Below are 13,018 nucleotides of genomic sequence, written 5' to 3'. Positions count from 1 at the left end.
AATTTGTTATACCTATACTTAGAGAAGAAAGAGACCTACAAAAAATAAATTAGATCCCACCAAAAACATTAAATGTAAAAAAAGCCAATCCTCTACGCAATTCCTCCACCGTAAAAAGTTTTGAGATCGCATAGAAGCCAAGTCCTGTTCTACTGTATTTGTAATAATAAATCAATATTTTGTGACTATATCAATAGTTTTGTTCTCATTACAATAATACTGTCTTGGCCATGAGCACAAGTTAAAAGTCGCTCCTTGTAATAATGTGTAAATACCATTGTATTGATAAATTCTATATGGACATGATTTTACGATTGGACTGATTATGGACTGATTGGAATTTGAGATCACCATGGACTAAACATGCGCCATAGTACATGTGCAGTTCATTGATGTTGGATGATACTGACTGTCGGTCATTTAGTAACAATTGAATAAACTAAAAGTATTTAATTCTGTGATATTAAACTTCATGCTTGACTTTCACCTCTCCATGATATGCTGTATTATATTTGTAGTTTATTGTGCTCATGGCCAAGTCAATATTATTGTAAAGTGAACGAAACTATTGATATAGTCACAAAATATTGATTTATTATTACAAATACAGTAGAACAGGACTTGGCTTCTATGCGATCTCAAAACTTTTTACGGTGGAGGAATTGCGTAGAGGATTGGCTTTTTTTACATTTAATGTTTTTGGTGGGATATATACTTATTAATAACATCAATACTGAATTGAATTTATTATTAGTTAATTTAATCAGGTATTTATAATCAGAGGAAATTTAACTCTGACGTTATATTTATTTGTGAAGTTATGACCGAAAGCCAACAGTCACATTAGCATGTCACTTACGCCATTAGGCTTCGTCTACATACATATAGGCCTGACAACGCTTTCACACTCGCGGATTTTTGTTAGTCGAACAATTAAATGCACACGTGAACAATCCCACGAATAAAATATAATTGACATTACATGCACATTATTTGCGATAGCCAGATGCTGTAATTAGCAACACTTTAACATTATAATTTAATTAAAATAGTTTTGCGACGATAAAGATTTTAATAACGATTCAATTAACTGTAATTTCTTTATCGGTTTGAGGTTTTAATTCAGGTAGGTACAGAAGTATATTTGTATAATAATTGATCGTTATCCTGGATTGTAAGTTTTCATTTTATAAGCAGGATATTGTTTGGTGTTCCTGTTGTGTGCCCTTTAAACCATGCAATAATTAATATTATTTCAATAAATACCTACCTGTCAAATTAACTGTTAAATATTTTAAAATAGTTCCTGCATAAACTTTCAACCTTCTCTATTTGATCTTTAATATTTAGACAACTGTACATAAATCAGATAAATCGCATACCCAATACACAATGGTTGTTAAGAGAGAAAATGTAAACAACATAAACTTAAATCAGTTATCTGCTGACATCTGAATGTACCCACTGTCACTGAAATCATTAAAAATGTATCTGACATCGACGAATCACTTGCCATTCATTGGCAGAACCGTTAACATTGACGAATCACTTGCCATTAACCAAGAATAGAATAGAATAGAATAGAAATGATACCGTCATCGCGGTGAGATGTGAACACAATGTTCTCACTTAACTGTCACGTTTGTAAATAATATCCGATCATAATCCACGTTTACCGCACTTGGATAACAACACATTATAGCACAAACACTCAATAATATATTATGTATGTCACAATCCACGTGAAAAATGAAATTGATCGCTACCGGCTTATACCGCGGCGTTACTCGCACTGTCTTCACCTATAGAAAACCGAAACAGTCAGTAGTCAAGATATTGACACTGAGTGTATGTACAACTGTATGATAGTTTGATTCAGCAGTTCTCTGTTTGACAATACAAATACATTTTAATTCTATACAATAGGACGTGTTTTCGATGACATAATATTGTTAAAGGTTTATTTGAATGTCATTATACTTTCCAGTTATTTTGGTTGAAACTGGTTGTCTCTATGAGGCTTGTATTCTTAATACCGGTTGCTTTTCTTACTTTAGATGAATATAGAACTCTCTAGAATAGATTGTTATAAATATTCAGCGAGAGAAATAAATAAACATTAGTGTGATAGAGCCTTGAAACATTTTTTTAGATAAATACAAACTATTGCACAATTTGAGACAATATTAAATTAGAAATGATGTTACAAAAACACAAAATATTACCACTGATCCATAACTAGCGAATGTCACTACCGAGCGTAGCCTCTGGGTTAGAATCCCGGGTCGTGACTTTTTAAATTTTTATCAAAAACCGGATATTTTTTCGACCTCTATTAGGTGTGCTAATGTGTAATTTAACTTAAGTTTTGGCTGTCAAATTAAGTGTATATTGTAGTCAAAGATTATTCACAATCAATCAGTTACGATGTATTTCCAGCACAATGAATTTATCTAATAAAATAATTCTCTAAAAAAATCTCCATACCACTGCATCCTGAATATTATGATGATGAGCTCATTACGTACCGTCCCCGCAACAAGTATCTAATATAACGATAATTTATTATTTCTTTATGTTTCAGTAATAATGTGTCGTTAACTTTTCCTTCTTTTAGAAATAAGTGATTATATAATCACTTTGTTTTATATCGAAACAAGTTATATCACACGTATTATGTGGAGAAAATTCTCAAAACACAAAATAGATGCAAGCTTAAAAAAATAATCTTTTGCTACTGGTTTCTACCCAACGATATTACTTAAATTATATTTTTGAAATCAACAAACGCGTAGTAACAAGATCAAACAATTCACTACGGACTACACAAACATTGTACACTTGTACAAACTATTAACATTGACGCGAACAAATTCTACCAAACTACACTTAAGTACTTAATGATTGTGTTTGTGAACTACACCATAGAGTTAACATAACAGACGAAATTGGTTATTTTACAAAAAAAATATTGGCAGCCGTTAAATTAGAACCTACACAAATGAATGTCAAATATAACTCACTTATTACTTCAAGTAAAGCCTACGCAGTTGCTACGAGCCTACGTAGAGGTGTCCCTGGTGGGGTACATAAGGCTACGCTACGCAACGCTACGAGTGGCTGCAGTGCTACGACTGGGATGCAATTGCTACAATCGACTAAATACTTAATGTGAAGAAAGTAACGATACAGATACCCATTCTGAACAAAAAATTTAAGTTATTTAAAAAAAAATACACATATTTCTCTTTACCCGATGTTTCGTCTGAATTGAACCGAACAATGTAACTAGTGTTAAAAAATATAATAATTTTAAGTATTAGATACCTGCTTTAAAATTCTGTATTTCCACTACATTTGTAATTGAAGAAATGATTATGTTAAAAAATCAAATTCACTTTGCATCACGCATTTTCATATATCAATCATGAAACACAATGGTACCTTACTGACCCGATTGCGTTATCTTGCTGCAGTAACCTGGTCCCCATTGTGTTCGAGCAACAAAGGCAACAAAGCAACCACTGCAACAGAACCGCTTCTCAATGACCACGATAAGAACAGATCGGGAGTCGATTGTACGTGCGTATGCGCCTACGAGAGGGTCACTTCGGTTTAAGCTAGAATTAGCTACATGTAATCAAAAAAACTAAGTTTGAGTTGATAGTGACATAATAAATGTTGAATCTTTGGCGTGAAAAATATTATCTAGGTATGTATAAAAATACTTTAGTTGAAATCGTATCCCTAAACGAACTGTTATTATATTAAACGATCATATTAATTTATTCGATCCACAAGATTTATCTTCAATGAATAAAAAAATAAGATATTAAAATGTAACCACGTCTACTTACGAAGAGATCAGTAAACAAATCACAAAACTTTCAAAGCTTGCAACAAAACAAAGTTCAATTTAAATCACAAAAACAATTCAACTGCTAGAATTAATAAAACTCCTTGCACGAGTTATCGACACACATCTGATGTAAAACTAACAAGAAAAATCACTGTTGAAGAATGGAACCTCAAACAATATGCCGGACAATAGTTAAGCTCTCTTACATAAACTATTACACAAGTACGAACACGCGACTGAAAGCCACCGCCATTTCCCTGCGCTTATATACTACAACTAGTTAACGTAACACTCTCACACAATATTACTAATCACCCACTGATTTACTGCTGTATGACTGACTGCTCCTTGTCCATCCTTGGCAGTCGTTACGAGTAGTCACAAGCCAGTAAGACTGACGCCAGTCCAACCAAGGGGTATCGAGTTGCCCGGGTAACTGGGTTGGGGAGGTCAGATAGGCAGTCGCTCCTTGTAAAACACTGGTACTCAGCTGAATCCGATTATACTTGAAGCCGACTCCAACATAGTTAGGAAAAGGCTCAGGAAATGATGATGTCCACTTACTTACAGCGTGAGGAGTGTCACACTCTTACTGACTTATTCCATCATGTTCCTTCTCAAGCCCTGTATGTCCCAGCGCAGCGGTAATTCGACAGAACAATCCCGCAGCCCCGGCAGGCCTTAGCCCTAGCGGGCCACACTCCACTATGGAACTGATGTACCTTCAGGAATGAATCCTTCCTACTGATCAGCTGTGTAAAGCTGTAGCTGAAACTTACAGGAGATGTGCTTACGACGAAGCCTGCGTACGTACAACTAAATGTGTTTACTTACATAGTTATCTTGATTTTCTCGGTTTTCTTTATAACTTACTTTGTGAAAATTGTGTGTTTGTGTGTAAAATTAATATTTAAAAGATAAGTTTTTATCGCTTTGATTCGTTTTAATTATTTTGTGATTTTTATAATTTCGAAAAGACAATTATCGTTAGTAACTAAAAACCAAAGCATTTAGAAGTGTTCAAAACAACAAATTATTATGTTCAGGATATTATCATACCATCTCAACATCATTAATCATCTTCAAATTCAAGACAAATCTGGAAAAACTATTTATGCAACACCTGCATATGATGCGTCAGTGAGTAAAGTCCGCTTCACGTTAGTAATGTACTGTCGTGGGCTCAATCACATAGACACACCAGATCATGCCAGGATATATCACATAGACACACCAGATCATGCCAGGATATATCACATAGACACACCAGATCATGCCAGGATATATCGCATAGACACACCAGATCATGCCAGGATATATCACATAGACACACCAGATCATGCCAGGATATATCACATAGACACACCAGATCATGCCAGGATATATCACATAGACACACCAGATCATGCCAGGATATATCACATAGACACACCAGATCATGCCAGGATATATCACATAGACACACCAGATCATGCCAGGATATATCGCATAGACACACCAGATCATGCCAGGATATATCGCATAGACACACCAGATCATGCCAGGATATATCGCATAGACACACCAGATCATGCCAGGATATATCGCATAGACACACCAGATCATGCCAGGATATATCGCATAGACACACCAGATCATGCCAGGATATATCACAAAGACACACCAGATCATGCCAGGATATATCACAAAGACACACCAGATCATGCCAGGATATATCGCATAGACACACCAGATCATGCCAGGATATATCCTTGTTTACGACTTCATGTCTTGGGATTACAGAACGACGGATGTTTTAACTTAATGGAGCTGCAGCAGAGGCGGTTTAAACTATATCTTTACTGCGATTATTATGATCGTAGTCATGAAATTGTATCAGTGATTATTCCTATAACATCTGAGTCATAATGATTTGCTTTTTTGTGGGGAAATAAAAAATGGTCTTATATCCCAATGAACCAAGCAGCTACCATTTACATCTTCAGATTTTGCTTTCAAGTTAAGTATACGTTGACGCAATGTAAGCTTGTCAAAAGTATGCAGTAAGCAATAATTAACTATTCCTCTTTATATGACGCAATCTATTACTATGATTACCTATACATATAATACCTCTGTTTTCCTGAAGTGACTAGGTTATCCTAGATGCTCTGGAAAATTAAATAGTTATCATCAATTTTCCTTTGATGAAACCTAAGGTTTTCTAAGAAAAGTTCATCATCATCTATTACGCTAAAGTCCATCAATGTTGAGGTCTGGTTTCAGTTTAGCTGCAACCATTGTTCTAGATGAAACGACTGCCTAATTAACTTTTTCAGACCAGTTACCTGACAATTACCCCTTGGTGAATTAACTGGTTGTGAGATTTTCTGGGTTCTGACTATCCGTAACGATTGCCGAATATGCACAAACAGTTTAAAATGGTCATCTAAGGCCCGACCGCCTCGTTTTATCATATGATCGATCAACCCATGAGCTCTAAGAAAACTTTATACGCATAGACAAAAATGTTGGTTTCCAGACAAACCTGCAAAACTACTAGTGTATAGAGTGGACGATAAGGCGAAGCTATGAGAATGCGTGAACAATTTAACATAAACTGTGACACGGCGAACTGGACGCCCTACAATAACATGTGATGTGGCGATACAACTCATAGCTTATAAATACTGTAATATTATTATATTGTTATATAATTATTACAAGTAATATAATATTTTTATTGTAAGTAGGTCAAATAATTATATCATTTTAATCAGTCGTTTTACATCGTCATGTTAAAAGTACGAAAATATATTATTTAAAAAGCATAAAAGATTATAAGCTGCCATGTTGGATGGATAGACAGATCACCTGTGACCCTGAAAAGTGAAGAACATTTTAGAAGCAAATCGATCGACAAAGAAAGAGAAAAGTTCCTTACGATGTCTAATTGCAGGTGTCATGGGCCAATCAAATCTGAGTCATATAACTAACGTCATAGAAGTCATTCTAGGTATGACTTACTCAATCAATTATAAAGATATCTGCCCTTGTAACTGTTCTAGGTAAAGTTGAAGAAACCACAAGGGTTTGACATGAAACCACTCATTTTGTAAATTAGGAATCAGGTCACAAATATTTATCGGAAATTGGTTTAGAACGGGTAAATAAATATAATATTTTGTGGTTTTTCCGCTTCCTTCTTCGGTAAAGGTGGGTTTCAAGCATTAAACACTGTTTATTAATATTTAAGTAATTGAAACACATTGGGTTTTCGATTTCAATTAATATGTTACAAAATATAACTTCAAGCTGAATCCTACTTATATTATAAATGTGAAAGTTTGTGAGAATGTATGGATGTATGTTTGTTATTCAATCACGCAAAAACGGCTGGACCGATTTGATTGAAATTTGGTATGTAGATAGGTGATACCCTGGATTAACACATAGGCTACTTTTTATCAACACACCACGCGGGCGAAGCCGCTGGCGGAAGCTAGTGTGAAATAATAATGTCTCCAAAAAACACCAAACAATTAGAGCGCTTTCCCACTAGCGGGATTTTTCGCGCAGCAATGCTCGGATCGTAAGGGCTTACAACAATTGACAGCTACACGCACAAATATGACACTTGGACCCACGGGATTTGAGCTCGGGGCTGCGGGATTGTTCGAAAGAGTTACCGCAGCCCGGGTACATTAAAGGCCTACAAAGGAACATGATGGGTTTTAGTCAATAAAAGTATGACACTCCCTCACGCTACTAACCCACAGCTTGAGGAGTCATTTGATGACTTCCCATCAAAGAAAAAAGATGCGATTTGAGAACGTGTCGCGCGATATTAGAGGACTTGCTCTGTGCTAAACACACCGAGCAAAGTCCACTAATATGAAAGCGCTGTTACTGAAACAATGATCACTAAACTATATTACATAGGTAATTAATAGTGACGTACACTTGTATCTAAGTACAATCTACTATATTACATAATGTTAAGTTGACATCAACTGTTGTTCATACAGCTTGTTTACCGCTAGATCCTCACGAGCTAACATAAACAATACTTGATGGGCGCGCACGCGCACCAATTATAAGTACAAAAGTAAATCTGATAAAGTGGAACTGTTTGTGTTAACTGTAACACGAGTTAGTACTTTACAAATATATTTTTTTAATAAATAGCGAAGATAAATAACTGTTTTTCCATTAATGTTTTCATCAATATAAAACTAAATACTTTGGAGTTACAAATATTGATCATGTAATCAAATAATGACTTTTAAGAAATAAAAGATAACATACACCATATGTCTGTACATTTATACCCATTGCCCTTCTAAGCAAAGATGTCTTTGATCAATACTTACAAAATGTTTCGATATTGATATCCCGCTTCTATTAACCGACTGAAGTGACTGAATGAAAGTAGGGGTTGCAGTAGAATGCTAACCTAGTGGCCGCAACTGGTTTAGCAAACACGATGATTGTCTATCTGTTTTCAATAATGAGAAGCTCTCACGCACGTGGCATACACAAGGTTTATGAATAAAAAATTGTTCCGCTTCCCTTTGTACATGAAAACACATGTAAACATGTGCACCATATGTTCTCAGGGAAGTATAAATTAATACCTATAATATCCATTCATGATCATGAACAGTAACTGTTTATACTTTTCGTAGCACTTTTACCCAATCGCTGAAAGATTTTTTTCTAAGAAGTTTGTTCTGAATACTCCCATAACACGAGATTATTTACATAAATATTTTTTATTGCTGCTCATAAGGAATTTTGTTTTGATAAAGACAGAAAATCCTTCAGACTTAATATAAAAGACATAGTTATCTATGTGCATCTTGTGCCTACGCAACGTATCAACGCGCTCGTAGCACTGCGTAGCCGTAGTCAAGTGAATGGCCTACGAAAATTATTTGTTGTTGCTGTTTCGGCAAACTGCATTTTCTTCTAGTTTACATAAACATAGAACAAAGAGTAATTTATTTCAGTTACTAAATATCCGTTTTTGTAAATGGCGTGTAGGTGTAGTTAGGTAATCTAGCACGGGCTAACGTATTAAAGAATAAACAATTGAAATTGTTCGATTTAACTACCAACATTAAAATGTGCATAAATTAACTGAAATTCTAAAAACCCTGTGTTTCGTAACTTGGAAATTGCGGGTCTGTTTTCTCGTGACTACGTCTAATGATTTACCTACTATACATTATAGGTAAACTCTATTGTTCGGCAGTGACAATGGCAATGGACTGTGACGTCACAATGTACTGCAAATATTATCCTCTATGTGGTCAGTGACACGAGCCGCGTCACATGGCTCTCGGACAGTTGATAAGTATGCGGTAACAGTTTCCAGCCGCGGTTTCACACTGCGAGAATGCCAGGAAATATACTGTTAATTGTAAACGATAGCATGACATTATCCCAATAATAGCGTCCCAGTCGATTTTCGGCCACGGCGGCTATTCTCATATGAGGAGATCAGCCAGCTGCGCAGGACCTTTTATACTGAGCGAGCATTTGCGCAGACACAGGTGCACTCACTATTCCCTCACTCTTATATCAGGATGGAACGGCATTCCAACACGACAATCAGACGAATCGCAATCGTAAACCCTACTGCACGATAAAGTATAACTTTCTACGTCGTAAGAAATCTCGCCTACACAAGAATGATTTACGAGTAGGTATAGAAACACCACATGACGTCCTATGTCGTACGTCTTGTGGTCACACAGTGAGTCAACTACCCCCGTCAGAAGAAGGTGGGAACTACTCTTCAGTAAGGAGGGAAAGGAAAACCCTTCCGGAGTGAAAGATAACCGGACTTTCTGTGTGATGTGCGTAACAATTATTGCATAAGTTGTGATATCATTCTTATTGTTCCAATTTGTTACGTGCCTACAATTTAGTTGAGAGAAAATTAGAATAAGAGACCACAAGCTTTCATAATTAAAAAGGTGTAAGAATCGGAATGGATAAAAAATTTACATGAATACATCCTAAGTCTATCCTGTAATCTTCCTCGATAAATAGGCTATCTAATATAGAAAAAACATTTCAAATTAGACCAGTAAGTAATTCCTAAGGGGGTTACGCACAACAACTCTTCAGCTTGTACCTATTTGTTTACTTTGGTATTAGTATAGATAAGTCCAAATGTTAAAATATGTTAAAATTATGTCACATGCGTTATGATAATCCTCAATCAATATGTCAACAAAGCGTAGCTAAGGTCGGGCGCACACGCTACGCCTGTGCATAGTCATTACTATCGATCTCTGCACACTCTCTTTTTTGGCGAAAATTGTTTTCAAATTTTTATGAATTTCATCATTCATATTTCTAAAGGAAGTATTGGCAATTACGTAAAGTCTAATCAAGTCAATAATTGAATTTAAGCAGTGTTTAATACATGTGTAGTTAAGAGCACAGTAATGTAGAATGCGCGTGAGTGTCGCGCGCGGGTCAGTGCCGGCGCCCGCGCGCTATCTGTTGACATAACTCGTGTTTACAATAACATACGCCGCATGACACGTGGACCGAGATACAACATCATACGATCCTTACAGAAAACATATCTTAGAAAGGAGTTTTAGACACACTGTCACTTTCTTATTAAGCAATTTTTTAGGTTTCTAAGTATTTAGGTGGGAAAATGTACTTTTCTTACGTTTGTGAACTCAAAACACTAAATGAATGAAAGTGTATGCAATACGTACTATAAATGCAATTTTACTAGCTTTGACCCACTTCCCAAAATAAAGGTTCTCAATTCGGAAGTTTTTAATTTTTAGGGCCTAAATCCTTGCTACTAGCAACGTCAGTGAAATTACTCATAAGAATTGGGGTAGACCAATTAATTTCTACGTCATAACAGTCTTAGATGTATACTTCCTTAGGGAATTCCGTTCCACGCATGGTTTTTGCTAACGTTAGGCATTAGAAGTGACGTCACAGCGTGACTGTCTTCTGAGTCAGTGCGCATGCGTGGAGTGGCACACGGGTGACCGAGTCACGATGTCTGTGGCTCACGACCATACAAAGGTCTCAAGACGCTTCCTATAGTTACACATTTCTATAAGGTAGGTATAATTAAAGGGGTAGAAGCCAGATTTTCCCTAACCGCATAGATGATTTTCATATATCTAGTTGCAAAGGAACGAAAAGCCTCTCAGTCGGTGGGGACTAATTGTAGAGCTTTCGATATTGGTAGGTACGCTAATGTTTATGAAATTACTTGTACACTGAAAAATATTTTAGGTGTTGCCAGAAACTTAATTGACAGAAGGGACAGAACCCAAATAGAATTCAGAAATTAGCCACTTTAAATAAAAAGCAGGTCTTGCTCTAAAATCAATCGAGATCTGTAATAACAATCATTGATACTTTGTTTACGAAAAAATACTTAAATGATGTCATAATAATTTTTCCTCTGTTATTGCAGAAGATGTTACAAATGACACGACTCCGAAAGTCGTGTCCTACAACACGAGATAACGACGTACTAAATTATATGCATGTTTGTCTGTCTGTATGTTTGTGTGTGCAACATGTTTTGTTCTCTGTATCTAGTAGTTAATTAATTGTAATGCTGACGATCGACCTTTACACATGTGCAGTTTTATATAATGTTTCTCTAGTAACACGCAAAGCAGAGAGCTTTCAAAATGTATAAATTCCGCTGGATGTATAAGTTAACTAGTCTGCATAGAAAAAATCTCAAATAAACCTACAGAAATATTGAAATGGATTCTTCAAACAGTTGCGTAATTTCAAACAATCTGTACAAGATTTCAAAATATATGGAGATTCTAAAAATCTACAACTTAGGTACAATAAGGACACTTGGTTGACACCTGCACTTTTTAGATATGTTTGACAAGATACTGAGAAAAATATATGAAAGCTAGACCTATGTCTCTGTATATTCATATAACTTGTAACTACAAGTTTGTCGGCAAATGAATCACTTATGAATATCACAAACAGGTGCGAAATCGATATTATGTGCTCTGTAACAGTAGTGAACGTGTAATATTGATGCAACTGCACAATAGTTATAGGCACCAATAAAATGTGAAACAATAAAACCTGAATGAAACAATAAATCAGTCAATCGATACACCTTCACCATTTCTTAAGGAACCAAAGGTCGAAAGGTAAAACTGGTTGCTGTGACTAGGAGTCTGAGACTAATGTTAGTCTTTAGTTCATGAACTTCTTACACTATGCTATAACAGCAAACTAGAATAAAATAGATATTTTAGGAGCTCCCATGCGGTAAGCGTGATTTAAGCCATCAGCTTTTCTGCAATCAAATGAGTTGCTGAACTGTAATCAGTAGGCGTACAAAAATAATACTCATACTATAGGTAAATAGACCATCAAATCGCTGACAGCGATAAACTAGTAAACATAACAATTCGTCATACAAAACAGATGAGAACATCACGTGAACACACTAGCGAAACATTATGTAATTATATGACATACTAACTCATTAAAACGAACTAAATAACAGCTCAAACCGAAGTAGTAACAATACACCTATTTATAAACATAAACACCTAATTTGCATTAAAAGTTATAAGTACCGAGAACCGAGGAAAAAATTAAAGGAAACAAATACTATGATGCACCTCGACAAATATGTAATTATAAGAATCGGATTTGTGTATCAGTTTGTGAACAGTCATCAGGTATAAAACAGCTGCGTACATAGTAATGATTCATTAGCACTCGCTCTGTCGCACGAAAAGGAGCTTTGTACGTACACAAGTGCAAGAGCACACAGGGTCAATATTTGTGTGCTAGTCTTATGCGACTGTACACTGGGTCTACTGTGGGGGGTTGAAACTTTTAGGAAGCAGTCGGATTTCTGCCCCTAAGAGCACGTAGTTATCAGTCGCCGAAGAAACCTGACCAAAGTGAGCAAAAACAACAAGCTAGCGATTCGAATGAGACTGTAACATTTAAATAAAATGTAGTGTTTAATGTTACATTGAGCAACGAGCGTTCTGAAAAAGCAAGCTATCAAAACCCAAACTATTATTAAGTGACCCTTTGCTCGCGTATCACAAACTAATAGAATCCAATAGCTATACATTGGCAATTGGCATTGAAACAGTCCACCTGCGTAGCTCGTAACTCGCG

Source organism: Helicoverpa zea, chromosome 10, assembly GCF_022581195.2.
Source record: "Helicoverpa zea isolate HzStark_Cry1AcR chromosome 10, ilHelZeax1.1, whole genome shotgun sequence".
Lineage (NCBI taxonomy): Eukaryota > Metazoa > Arthropoda > Insecta > Lepidoptera > Noctuidae > Helicoverpa > Helicoverpa zea.
Note: the sequence above shows the minus strand (reverse complement) of the source record.